At 46.9% G+C, this 13,702-nt stretch overlaps 1 protein-coding gene across 1 annotated transcript in view; it reads left to right on the forward strand.

The window, feature by feature from the left end:
* Window positions 1–433: 433 nt before the first annotated feature.
* Window positions 434–13,702, forward strand: part of LOC127911276 (guanine nucleotide-binding protein G(I)/G(S)/G(O) subunit gamma-4-like) — a 34,724-nt gene continuing 21,455 nt past the window's right edge. Inside the window, exon 1 of the mRNA XM_052477440.1 lies at window positions 434–580. The gene's annotated coding sequence lies outside the window, so the exon portion shown is untranslated. The remainder of the gene's footprint in view (window positions 581–13,702) is intronic.

Below are 13,702 nucleotides of genomic sequence, written 5' to 3' on the forward strand. Positions count from 1 at the left end.
ATGAGTTTGGGACCCTGTCTGGACGAGCTAAAGCCAACTTTATCAAATGGCTAGGTGGCTAGTAGTATTACAGAGAAATAACAACAAAATAATGGACCAATTATTTTGTGAATTATTAAACATTTTAAGGGACAAATCTGGGGGGAACATGCCCCTGTGCCCCCTATTGGCATGACGCGTCTGATTCCTTCCCCAAGGCAAGTGCTTCAGCAGCTGGCGACAGACGGATCTGACCCATATTTCCTCGTCATAGCGAGGTCTCCCCCAGCTGATTGCGTGATTCTCTCACCTCCGGATCAAGCTGCCTTCTGATGAAGCTCCCTCCTCAAACGGAATATGCAGAAACTCAAGGGACATGGCACAGCCACAGCAAGCGGCTGATGAGACAATAGCCTGTAGCGTCAACAATAATACAAATCGTGCTTCGTGGTCTGTCGTCATTCCATCCGGTCTGGAACATTCCGCGGGTTACCTTTCAAGATCATTCATCCCCATCGGTGTGATATTTGACAGGTCCCTTTGTTGGGTGGAGTCAAGTCCGAAATGTTCTATATTGGAATCATCACTGGCATCATTTCAGGTGGGTGAAACAAATCGCGTTCATAAAAACAGTTGTTTTCAGGGCTCCTACATGCATTATGATATATTCAAATATTCTAAGTTCATTTGAAAATGTTAATTATGAAACTAGTGGATTTATAGCGTATTGGCTTTAAAGTAATCTAAAACCATTATAGGCTAAGGAAGGGGGGTATTATAGCAGAAGAACAGCCCTTATTGCCATGGTGATAAATAACCTTATGTAGCGCCTTAGTTCCACCATGAGATCTGGTTGAATAAGCCCTACAATGAGCCCTATAATTAAGGCTATATATTTAGTGCTTATAGTCTCTGGTTATAATGGTGTGTGTGGGGTGTAGGGGTTAGGTTATTACACTAGATGATGTCTGTAACAACGTTATCAGTTGCTACCAGGTTATAACAGGTTGGTTTGGGCGCACCAACCATTGAAAATTATTCAATTGAATAAACTAGCAGCCTGGTTGTTATGTCTCGTGGGTTTCATAACCATGTCATTATAACGATAAACAAATGTTGAGATGAGAGGCAGGATTTCAGTTCAACCATTTACAATGCATCAGGAAACTATTCAGACCCCTTGACTTTTCCTCATTTTGTTACCTTACAGCCTTGGTCGAAAATGGATTTTAAAAAGGTTTACTCTTCAATCTACACACAACACCCCATAATGACAAGTGAAATTTAGACATTTTTGCAAATTTATGAAACATGAAAACAGATACATTTACATAAGTATTCAGACCTTTTGATATAAGACTCAAAATTGAGCTCAGGTGCTTCCTGTTTCCATTGATCATCCTTGAGATGTTTCTACAACTTGATAGGAGTCCACCTGTGGTAATTTCAATTGATTGGACATGATTTGGAAAAGCACACACCCGTCTATGCAAGATCCCACACTTGACAGTGCATGTCAGAGCAAAAATCAAGCCATGTGAGGTTGAAGGAATTGTCTGTAGAGCTCCGAGACAGGATTGTGTCGAGGCACAGATCTAGGGAAGGGTACCAAAAAATGGCTGCAGCATTGAAGGTCCCCAGGAACACAGTGACCTCCATCATCCTTAAATGGAAGAAGTTTGGAACCACCAAGACTCTTCCCAGAGCTGGCCTCCCAGCGGAGCCTTGGTCGGGGTGGTGACCAAGTACCTGATGGTCACTGACAGAGCTCCAGAGTTCCTCTGTGGAGATGGGAGGACTTTCCAGAAGGACAACCATCCATGCAGCACTCCACCCATCATGCCTTCATGGTAGTGGCCAGACGGTGGTGGTGTCAGGGTTAGACTGGGTTAGACTGTGGTGTTAGGGGAAGACTGGGTTAGACTGTGGTGTTGGGGTTAGACTAGGTTAGACTGTGGTGTTAGGGTTAGACTGGGTTAGACTGTGGTGTTAGGGTTAGACTGTGGTGTTAGGGTTAGACTGGGTTAGACTGTGGTGTTAGGGTTAGACTGTGGTGTTAGGATTAGACTGGGTTAGACTGTGGAGTTAGGGTGAGACTGGGTTAGACTATGGAGTTAGGGTTAGACTGGGTTAGACTGTGGTGTTAGGGTTAGACAGGGTTAGACTGTGGTGTTAGGGTTAGACTGTGGTGTTAGGGTTACACTGGGTTAGACTGTGGTGTTAGGGTTAGACTGGGTAAGACTGTGGTGTTAGGGTTAGACTGGGTAAGACTGGGGCGTTAGGGTTAGACTGTGGCGTCAGGGCTAGACTGGGTTAGACTGTGGTGTTTGGGTTAGACTGTGGAGTTAGGGTTAGACTATGGAGTTAGGGTTAGACTGGGTTAGACTATGGAGTTAGGGTTAGACTGGGTTAGACTATGGAGTTAGGGTTAGACTGGGTTAGACTGTGGATTTAGGGTTAGACTGGGTTAGACTGTGGATTTAGGGTTAGACTGGGTTAGACTGTGGTGTTAGGGTTAGACTGGGTTAGACTGTGGTGTTAGGGTTAGACTTGGTTAGACTGTGGAGTTAGGGTTAGACTGGGTTAGACTATGGAGTTAGGGTTAGACTATGGAGTTTGGGTTAGACTATGGAGTTAGGGTTAGACTGGGTTAGAATGTGGATTTAGGGTTAGACTGGGTTAGACTGTGGTGTTAGGGTTAGACTGGGTAAGACTGTGGTGTTAGGGTTAGACTGGGTAAGACTGGGGCGTTAGGGTTAGACTGTGGCGTCAGGGCTAGACTGGGTTAGACTGTGGTGTTAGGGTTAGACTGGGTTAGACTGTGGAGTTAGGGTTAGACTATGGAGTTAGGGTTAGACTGGGTTAGACTATGGAGTTAGGGTTAGACTGGGTTAGACTATGGAGTTAGGGTTAGACTGGGTTAGACTGTGGATTTAGGGTTAGACTGGGTTAGACTGTGGATTTAGGGTTAGACTGGGTTAGACTGTGGTGTTAGGGTTAGACTGGGTTAGACTGTGGTGTTAGGGTTAGACTTGGTTAGACTGTGGAGTTAGGGTTAGACTGGGTTAGACTATGGAGTTAGGGTTAGACTATGGAGTTTGGGTTAGACTATGGAGTTAGGGTTAGACTGGGTTAGACTGTGGAGTTAGGGTTAGACTGGGATAGACTATGGAGTTAGGGTTAGACTGGGTTAGACTGTGGATTTAGGGTTAGACTGGGTTAGACTGTGGATTTAGGGTTAGACTGGGTTAGACTGTGGTGTTAGGGTTAGACTGGGTTAGACTGTGGTGTTAGGGTTAGACTTGGTTAGACTGTGGAGTTAGGGTTAGACTGGGTTAGACTGGGGCGTTAGGGTTAGACTGTGGCGTCAGGGCTAGACTGGGTTAGACTGTGGTGTTAGGGTTAGACTGGGTTAGACTGTGGAGTTAGGGTTAGATTATGGAGTTAGGGTTAGACTGGGTTAGACTATGGAGTTAGGGTTAGACTGGGTTAGACTATGGAGTTAGGGTTAGACTGGGTTAGACTGTGGATTTAGGGTTAGACTGGGTTAGACTGTGGATTTAGGGTTAGACTGGGTTAGACTGTGGTGTTAGGGTTAGACTGGGTTAGACTGTGGTGTTAGGGTTAGACTTGGTTAGACTGTGGAGTTAGGGTTAGACTGGGTTAGACTATGGAGTTAGGGTTAGACTATGGAGTTTGGGTTAGACTATGGAGTTAGGGTTAGACTGGGTTAGACTGTGGATTTAGGGTTAGACTGGGTTAGACTGTGGTGTTAGGGTTAGACTGGGTTAGACTGTGGTGTTAGGGTTAGACTTGGTTCGACCTCGGTGTTAGGGTTAGACTGTGGTGTTAGGGTTAGACTGTGGCGTTAGGGTTAGACTGTGGTGTTATGGTTAGACTGGGTTAGACTGAGGTGTTAGGGTTAGACTGGGTAAGACTGTGGTGTTAGGGTTAGACTGGGTTAGACTGTGGTGTTAGGGTTACACTGGGTTAGACTGTGGTGTTAGGGTTAGACTGGGTTAGACTGGGGCGTTAGGGTTAGACTGTGGCGTTAGGGTTAGTCTGGGTTAGACTGTGGTGTTAGGGTTAGACTGGGTTAGACTGTGGTGTTAGGGTTAGACTGGGTTAGACTGTGGTGTTAGGGTTAGACTGTGATGTTAGTGTTAGACTGGGTTAGACTGTGGAGTTATGGTTGGACTGGGTTTGACTATGGAGTTAGGGTTAGACTGTGGTGTTCGGGTTAGACTGTGGTATTAGGGTTAGACTGTGGTATTAGGGTTAGACTGGGTTAGACTGTGATGTTAGGGTTAGAATGTGTTAGAATGTGGCGTTTGGGTTTGACTGGGTTTGACTGGTGTTAGGGTTGGACTGGGTTAGACTGGTTTTAGGATTAGCCTGGGTTAGACTGTGGTGTTAGGGTTAGACTGTGGTGTTAGGGTTAGACTGGGTTCGACTGTGGTGTTGGGGTTAGACTGGGTTAGACTGTGGCCTTAAGTTAGACTGGAGTTAGGGTTAGCCTGGGTTAGACCATTGTGTTAGGGTTAGACTGGGTTAGACTGGGGCATTAGGGTTAGACTGGTTTAGACTGTGGTGTTAGGGTTAGACAAGTTAGACTGGGTTGGGGTTAGACTGGATTAGACTGTGGTGATAGGGTTAGACTGGTTTAGACTGTGGTGTTAGGGTTAGACAAGTTAGACTGGGTTGGAGTTAGACTGGATTAGACTGTGGTGTCAGGGTTAGACTGGGTTAAACAATCGAGTTAGGGTTAGACTGTGGTGTTAGGGTTAGACTGGGTTAGATTATGGTGTTAGGGTTAGACTGGGTTACAATGTGGTGTTAGGGTTAGACTGGGTTACAATGTGGTGTTAGGGTTAGACTGGGTTAGACTGTGGTGTTAGGGTTAGACTGGGTTAGACTGTGGTGTTAGGGTTAGACTGGGTTAGACTGTGGAGTTAGGGTGAGACTGGGTTAGACTATGGAGTTAGGGTTAGACTGGGTTAGACTGGAGTTTGGGTTAGACTGTGGAGTTAGGGTTAGACAGGGTTAGACTGTGGTGTTAGGGTTAGACTGTGGTGTTAGGGTTAGACTGTGGTGTTAGGGTTACACTGGGTTAGACTGTGGTGTTAGGGTTAGACTGGGTTAGACTATGGAGTTAGGGTTAGACTATGGAGTTTGGGTTAGACTATGGAGTTAGGGTTAGACTGGGTTAGACTGTGGAGTTAGGGTTAGACTGGGATAGACTATGGAGTTAGGGTTAGACTGGGTTAGACTGTGGATTTAGGGTTAGACTGGGTTAGACTGTGGATTTAGGGTTAGACTGGGTTAGACTGTGGTGTTAGGGTTAGACTGGGTTAGACTGTGGTGTTAGGGTTAGACTTGGTTAGACTGTGGAGTTAGGGTTAGACTGGGTTAGACTGGGGCGTTAGGGTTAGACTGTGGCGTCAGGGCTAGACTGGGTTAGACTGTGGTGTTAGGGTTAGACTGGGTTAGACTGTGGAGTTAGGGTTAGACTATGGAGTTAGGGTTAGACTGGGTTAGACTATGGAGTTAGGGTTAGACTGGGTTAGACTATGGAGTTAGGGTTAGACTGGGTTAGACTGTGGATTTAGGGTTAGACTGGGTTAGACTGTGGATTTAGGGTTAGACTGGGTTAGACTGTGGTGTTAGGTTAGACTGGGTTAGACTGTGGTGTTAGGGTTAGACTTGGTTAGACTGTGGAGTTAGGGTTAGACTGGGTTAGACTATGGAGTTAGGGTTAGACTATGGAGTTTGGGTTAGACTATGGAGTTAGGGTTAGACTGGGTTAGACTGTGGATTTAGGGTTAGACTGGGTTAGACTGTGGTGTTAGGGTTAGACTGGGTTAGACTGTGGTGTTAGGGTTAGACTTGGTTCGACCTCGGTGTTAGGGTTAGACTGTGGTGTTAGGGTTAGACTGTGGCGTTAGGGTTAGACTGTGGTGTTATGGTTAGACTGGGTTAGACTGAGGTGTTAGGGTTAGACTGGGTAAGACTGTGGTGTTAGGGTTAGACTGGGTTAGACTGTGGTGTTAGGGTTACACTGGGTTAGACTGTGGTGTTAGGGTTAGACTGGGTTAGACTGGGGCGTTAGGGTTAGACTGTGGCGTTAGGGTTAGTCTGGGTTAGACTGTGGTGTTAGGGTTAGACTGGGTTAGACTGTGGTGTTAGGGTTAGACTGGGTTAGACTGTGGTGTTAGGGTTAGACTGTGATGTTAGTGTTAGACTGGGTTAGACTGTGGAGTTATGGTTGGACTGGGTTTGACTATGGAGTTAGGGTTAGACTGTGGTGTTCGGGTTAGACTGTGGTATTAGGGTTAGACTGTGGTATTAGGGTTAGACTGGGTTAGACTGTGATGTTAGGGTTAGAATGTGTTAGAATGTGGCGTTTGGGTTTGACTGGGTTTGACTGGTGTTAGGGTTGGACTGGGTTAGACTGGTTTTAGGATTAGCCTGGGTTAGACTGTGGTGTTAGGGTTAGACTGTGGTGTTAGGGTTAGACTGGGTTCGACTGTGGTGTTGGGGTTAGACTGGGTTAGACTGTGGCCTTAAGGTTAGACTGGAGTTAGGGTTAGCCTGGGTTAGACCATTGTGTTAGGGTTAGACTGGGTTAGACTGGGGCATTAGGGTTAGACTGGTTTAGACTGTGGTGTTAGGGTTAGACAAGTTAGACTGGGTTGGGGTTAGACTGGATTAGACTGTGGTGATAGGGTTAGACTGGTTTAGACTGTGGTGTTAGGGTTAGACAAGTTAGACTGGGTTGGAGTTAGACTGGATTAGACTGTGGTGTCAGGGTTAGACTGGGTTAAACAATCGAGTTAGGGTTAGACTGTGGTGTTAGGGTTAGACTGGGTTAGATTATGGTGTTAGGGTTAGACTGGGTTACAATGTGGTGTTAGGGTTAGACTGGGTTAGACTGTGGTGTTAGGGTTAGACTGGGTTAGACTGTGGTGTTAGGGTTAGACTGGGTTAGACTGTGGTGTTAGGGTTAGACTGGGTTAGACTGTGGAGTTAGGGTGAGACTGGGTTAGACTATGGAGTTAGGGTTAGACTGGGTTAGACTGGAGTTTGGGTTAGACTGTGGAGTTAGGGTTAGACAGGGTTAGACTGTGGTGTTAGGGTTAGACTGTGGTGTTAGGGTTAGACTGTGGTGTTAGGGTTACACTGGGTTAGACTGTGGTGTTAGGGTTAGACTGGGTAAGACTGTGGTGTTAGGGTTAGACTGGGGCGTTAGGGTTAGACTGTGGCGTCAGGGTTAGACTGGGTTAGACTGTGGTGTTAGGGTTAGACTGGGTTAGACTGTGGCGTCAGGGTTAGACTGGGTTAGACTGTGGTGTTAGGGTTAGACTGGGTTAGACTATGGAGTTAGGGTTAGACTGGGTTAGACTATGGAGTTAGGGTTAGACTGGGTTAGACTATGGAGTTAGGGTTAGACTGGGTTAGACTATGGAGTTAGGTTTAGACTGGGTTAGACTGTGGATTTAGGGTTAGACTGGGTTAGACTGTGGTGTTAGGGTTAGACTGTGGTGTTAGGGTTAGACTTGGTTAGACTGTGGAGTTAGGGTTAGACTATGGAGTTAGGGTTAGACTGGGTTAGACTATGGAGTTAGGGTTAGACTGGGTTAGACTATGGAGTTAGGGTTAGACTGGGTTAGACTATGGAGTTAGGGTTAGACTGGGTTAGACTATGGAGTTAGGGTTAGACTGTGGATTTAGGGTTAGACTGGGTTAGACTGTGGTGTTAGGGTTAGACTGGGTTAGACTGTGGTGTTAGGGTTAGACTTGGTTCGACCTCGGTGTTAGGGTTAGACTGTGGTGTTAGGGTTAGACTGGGTTAGACTGTGGTGTTAGGGTTAGACTGTGGTGTTATGGTTAGACTGGGTTAGACTGAGGTGTTTGGGTTAGACTGTGGTGTTAGGGTTAGACTGGGTTAGACTGTGGTGTTAGGGTTAGACTTGGTTCGACCTCGGTGTTAGGGTTAGACTGTGGTGTTAGGGTTAGACTGTGGCGTTAGGGTTAGACTGGGTTAGACTGTGGTGTTAGGGTTAGACTGTGGTGTTATGGTTAGACTGGGTTAGACTGAGGTGTTAGGGTTAGACTGGGTAAGACTGTGGTGTTAGGGTTAGACTGGGTTAGACTGTGGTGTTAGGGTTACACTGGGTTAGACTGTGGTGTTAGGGTTACACTGGGTTAGACTGGGGCGTTAGGGTTAGACTGTGGCGTTAGGGTTAGTCTGGGTTAGACTGTGGTGTTAGGGTTAGACTGGGTTAGACTGTGGTGTTAGGGTTAGACTGTGATGTTAGGGTTAGACTGGGTTAGACTGTGGAGTTATGGTTGGACTGGGTTTGACTATGGAGTTAGGGTTAGACTGTGGTGTTCGGGTTAGACTGTGGTATTAGGGTTAGACTGTGGAGTTAGGGTTGGACTGGGTTAGACTGTGATGTTAGGGTTAGAATGTGGCGTTTGGGTTTGACTGGGTTTGACTGGTGTTAGGGTTGGACTGGGTTAGACTGTGGTGTTAGGGGTAGACTGGGTTAGACTTGTGTTAGGGTTAGACTGGGTTAGACTGGTTTTAGGATTAGCCTGGGTTAGACTGTGGTGTTAGGGTTAGACTGTGGTGTTAAGGTTAGACTGGGTTAGACTGTGGAGTTTGGGTTAGACTGTGGAGTTTGGGTTAGACTGTGGAGTTAGGTTTAGACTGGGTTAGACTGTGGTGTTAGGGTTAGACTGGGATGTTAGGTTTAGAATGTGTTAGACTGTGGCGTTAGGGTTAGACAGGGTTTGACTGGTGTTAGGGTTGGACTGGGTTAGACTGTGGTGTTAGGGTTAGACTGTGGTGTTAGGGTTAGACTGGGTTAGACTGGTGTTAGTGTTAGACTGGGTTAGACTGGTGTTAGGGTTAGACTGGGTTAGACTGTGGTGTTAGGGTTAGACTGTGGTGTTAGGGTTAGACTGGGTTAGACTGTGGTGTTAGGGTTAGACTGGGTTAGACTGGTGTTAGTGTTAGACTGGGTTAGACTGGTGTTAGGGTTAGACTGGGTTAGATTGTGGTGTTAGGGTTAGACTGTGGTGTTAGGGTTAGACAGGGTTAGACTGGTGTTAGGGTTAGACTGGTTTAGACTGTGGTGTTAGGGTTATACAAGTTAGACTGGGTTGGGGTTAGACTGGATTAGACTGTGGTGTCAGGGTTAGACTGGGTTAAACAATCGAGTTAGGGTTAGACAAGTTAGACTGGGTTGGGGTTAGACTGGATTAGACTGTGGTGTTAGGGTTAGACTGGGTTAGACTGTGGTGTTAGGGTTAGACTGTGGTGTTAGGGTTACACTGGGTTAGACTGTGGTGTTAGGGTTAGACTGGGTTAGACTGGTGTTAGTGTTAGACTGGGTTAGACTGGTGTTAGGGTTAGACTGGGTTAGACTGGTGTTAGGGTTAGACTGGGTTAGACTGGTGTTAGCGTTAGACTGGGTTAGACTAGTGTTAGCGTTAGACTGGGTTAGACTAGTGTTAGGGTTAGACTGGGTTAGACTGGTGTTAGTGTTAGACTGGGTTAGACTGGTGTTAGGGTTAGACTGGGTTAGATTGTGGTGTTAGGGTTAGACTGTGGTGTTAGGGTTAGACTGGGTTAGACTGGTGTTAGGGTTAGACTGGTTTAGACTGTGGTGTTAGGGTTAGACAAGTTAGACTGGGTTGGGGTTAGACTGGATTAGACTGTGGTGTCAGGGTTAGACTGGGTTAAACAATCGAGTTAGGGTTAGACTGTGGTGTTAGGGTTAGACTGGGTTAGACTGTGGTGTTAGGGTTAGACTGGGTTAGACTGTGGTGTTAGGGTTAGACTGGGTTAGACTGTGGTGTTAGGGTTAGACTGGGTTAGACTGTGGAGTTAGGGTTGGACTGGGTTAGACTGTGGAGTTAGGTTTAGACTGGGTTAGACTGTGGTGTTTGGGTTAGACTGTGGTGTTAGGGTTAGACTGGGTGAGACTGTGGTGTTAGGGGTAGACTGGGTTAGACTGTGGTGTTAGGGTTAGACTGGGTTAGACTGGTGTTAGTGTTAGACTGGGTTAGACTGGTGTTAGGGTTAATAATAGACGGTGGTGTTAGGGTTAGACTGGGTTAGACTGTGGTGTTAGGGTTAGACTGGGTTAGACTGGTGTTAGTGTTAGACTGGGTTAGACTGGTGTTAGGGTTAGACTGGGTTAGATTGTGGTGTTAGGGTTAGACTGTGGTGTTAGGGTTAGACAGGGTTAGACTGGTGTTAGGGTTAGACTGGTTTAGACTGTGGTGTTGGGGTTAGACTGGTTTAGACTGTGGTGTTAGGGTTAGACAAGTTAGACTGGGTTGGGGTTAGACTGGGTTAGACTGTGGTGTTAGGTGTAGACTGGGTTAGACTGGTGTTAGGGTTAGACTGGGTTAGACTTTGGTGTTAGGGTTAGACTGTGGTGTTAGGGTTACCCTGGGTTAGACTGTGGTGTTAGGGTTAGACTGGGTTAGACTGGTGTTAGTGTTAGACTGGGTTAGACTGGTGTTAGTGTTAGACTGGGTTAGACTGGTGTTAGGGTTAGACTGGGTTAGACTGTGGTGTTAGGGTTAGACTGGGTTAGACTGGTGTTAGGGTTAGACTGGGTTAGACTAGTGTTAGGGTTAGACTGGGTTAGACTGGTGTTAGGGTTAGACTGGGTTAGATTGTGGTGTTAGGGTTAGACTGTGGTGTTAGGGTTAGACTGGGTTAGACTGGTGTTAGGGTTAGACTGGTTTAGACTGTGGTGTTAGGGTTAGACAAGTTAGACTGGGTTGGGGTTAGACTGGATTAGACTGTGGTGTCAGGGTTAGACTGCGTTAAACAATCGAGTTAGGGTTAGACTGTGGTGTTAGGGTTAGACTGGGTTAGACTGTGGTGTTAGGGTTAGACTGGGTTAGACTGTGGTGTTAGGGTTAGACTGGGTTAGACTGTGGTGTTAGGGTTAGACTGGGTTAGACTGTGGAGTTAGGGTTGGACTGGGTTAGACTGTGGAGTTAGGTTTAGACTGGGTTAGACTGTGGTGTTAGGGTTAGACTGGGTTAGACTGTGGTGTTAGGGTTAGACTGGGTTAGACTGTGGTGTTAGGGTTAGACTGGGTTAGACTGTGGTGTTAGGGTTAGACTGGGTTAGACTGTGGAGTTAGGGTTGGACTGGGTTAGACTGTGGAGTTAGGTTTAGACTGGGTTAGACTGTGGACTTAGGGTTAGACTGGGTTTGACTGGTGTTAGGGTTGGACTGGGTTAGAATGTGGTGTTAGGGGTAGACTGGGTTAGACTGTGGTGTTAGGGTTAGACTGTTGTGTTAGGGTCAGACTGGGTTAGACTGGTGTTTGGGTTAGACTAGTGTTAGGGTTAGACTGGGTTAGACTGTGGTGTTAGGTGTAATAATAATAATATAATATATGCCATTTAGCTGACGCTTTTATCCAAAGCGACTTACAGTCATGTGTGCATACATTCTACGTATGGGTGGTCCCGGGAATCGAACCCACTACCCTGGCGTTACAAGCGCCATGCTCTACCAACTGAGCCACAGAAGGACCAGGTGTAGACTGGGTTAGACTGGTGTTAGGGTTAGACTGGGTTAGACTGTGGTGTTAGGGCTAGACTGGGTTAGACTGGTGTTAGGGTTAGACTGGGTTAGACTGTGGTGTTAGGGCTAGACTGTGGTGTTAGGGTTACACTGGGTTAGACTGTGGTGTTAGGGTTAGACTGAGTTAGACTGGTGTTAGGGTTAGACCGGGTTAGACTAGTGTTAGGGTTAGACTGGGTTAGACTGTGGTGTTAGGGTTAGACTGTGGTGTTAGGGTTAGACTGGTTTAGACTGTGGTGTTAGGGTTAGACAAGTTGGACTGGGTTGGGGTTAGACTGGATTAGACTGTGGTGTCAGGGTTAGACTGGGTTAAACAATCGAGTTAGGGTTAGACTGTGGTGTTAGGGTTAGACTGGGTTAGACTGTGGTGTTAGGGTTAGACTGGGTTAGACTGTGGTGTTAGGGTTAGACTGGGTTAGACTGTGGTGTTAGGGTTAGACTGGGTTAGACTGTGGTGTTAGGGTTAGACTGGGTTAGACTGTGGAGTTTGGGTTAGACTGTGGAGTTAGGGTTGGACTGGGTTAGACTGTGGAGTTAGGTTTAGACTGGGTTAGACTGTGGAGTTAAGGTTGGACTGGGTTAGACTGTGGTGTTAGGGTTAGACTGGGTTAGACTGTGGTGTTAGGGTTAGACTGGGTTCGACTGTGGTGTTAGGGTTAGACTGGGTTAGACTGTGGAGTTTGGGTTAGACTGTGGAGTTAGGGTTGGACTGGGTTAGACTGTGGAGTTAGGTTTAGACTGGGTTAGACTGTGGAGTTAAGGTTGGACTGGGTTAGACTGTGGTGTTAGGGTTAGACTGGGTTAGACTGTGGTGTTAGGGTTAGACTGGGTTCGACTGTGATGTTAGGTTTAGAATGTGTTAGACTGTGGACCTAGGGTTAGACTGGGTTTGACTGGTGTTAGGGTTGGACTGGGTTAGAATGTGGTGTTAGGGGTACATCCTCGGATGGGGCCACAGTGTCTCCTGACCCCTCCTGTCTCAGCCTCCAGTATTTATGCTGCAGTAGTTTATGTGTCGGGGGGCTAGGGTCAGTTTGTTATATCTGGAGTACTTCTCCTGTCCTATTCGGTGTCCTGTGTGAATCTAAGTGTGCGTTCTCTAATTCTCTCCTTCTCTCTTTCTTTCTCTCTCTCGGAGGACCTGAGCCCTAGGACCATGTCCCAGGACTACCTGACATGAGGACTCCTTGCTGTCCCCAGTCCACCTGGCCATGCTCCTGCTCCAGTTTCAACTGACCTGAGCCCTAGGACCGTGCCCCAGGACTACCTGACATGAAGGCTCCTTGCTGTCCCCAGTCCACCTGACTGTGCTGCTGCTCCAGTTTCAACTGTTCTGCCTTATTATTATTCGACCATGCTGGTCATTTATGAACATTTGAACATCTTGGTCATGTTCTGTTATAATCTCTACCCGGCACAGCCAGAAGAGGACTGGCCACCCCACATAGCCCGGTTCCTCTCTAGGTTTCTTCCTAGGTTTTGGCCTTTCTAGGGAGTTTTTCCTAGCCACCGTGCTTTTACACCTGCATTGTTTGCTGTTTGGGGTTTTAGGCTGGGTTTCTGTACAGCACTTTGAGATATCAGCTGATGTACGAAGGGCTATATAAATAAATTTGATTTGATTTGATTTACATTTACATTTAAGTCATTTAGCAGACGCTCTTATCCAGAGCGACTTCTGGTCCTTCTGTAGCTCAGTTGGTAGAGCATGGCGCTTGTAACGCCAGGGTAGTGGGTTCGATCCCCGGGACCACCCATACGTAGAATGTATGCACACATGACTGTAAGTCGCTTTGGATAAAAGCGTCTGCTAAATGGCATATATTATAAATTGGTGCATACACCTTATGACAACCAGTGGAACAGCCACTTGCATCTAAATCTTGTTTGGGGGGGGGGGGGAGAAGGATTACTTACCCTTACTTACCCTATCCTAGGTATTCCTTGAAGAGGTGGGGTTTCAGGTGTCTCCGGAAGGTGGTGATTGACTCCGCTGTCCTGGCGTCGTGAGGGAGTTTGTTCCACCATTGGGGGGCCAGAGCAGCGAACAGTTTTGACTGGGCTGAGCGGGAACTGTACTTCCTCAGTGGTAGGGAGGCG

Source organism: Oncorhynchus keta, chromosome 24 (assembly GCF_023373465.1).
Source record: "Oncorhynchus keta strain PuntledgeMale-10-30-2019 chromosome 24, Oket_V2, whole genome shotgun sequence".
NCBI classification, from domain to species: domain Eukaryota; kingdom Metazoa; phylum Chordata; class Actinopteri; order Salmoniformes; family Salmonidae; genus Oncorhynchus; species Oncorhynchus keta.